We start from the raw sequence: 335 nt of genomic DNA on the forward strand, positions 1-335 counted from the left end.
TCTAGGGCTCTGGAGTTATAAAAAGCTCCCATGTGTCATTTTCTGGCAGTTGGACAGCTGTAGAACACGCCACTTGGCAAGCGCCCTCCTCCTATCCAAGGTTTAGCACGTGATCGATGTGTTAGGTTTGGCGAAAGCAGTTGAAGGTTATCACAAATTTGTCTTAACGAGGTTTGTTAACTTATAAGAAAAATCCAACCAAAATACGCTTTTTCCAAATACCCCTTCCCAGATGGCTCATGGACAGGATACCGCCAGACTCCACGGGAGGCCGTGCAGAACTGGTAGACAGGGTCTGGAAATGTAATGAAAACGGATGAGCCCCAAGTGGGAAG

Source organism: Pteropus vampyrus, unplaced genomic scaffold (genome assembly GCF_000151845.1).
Source record: "Pteropus vampyrus isolate Shadow unplaced genomic scaffold, Pvam_2.0 Scaffold411, whole genome shotgun sequence".
NCBI lineage: Eukaryota > Metazoa > Chordata > Mammalia > Chiroptera > Pteropodidae > Pteropus > Pteropus vampyrus.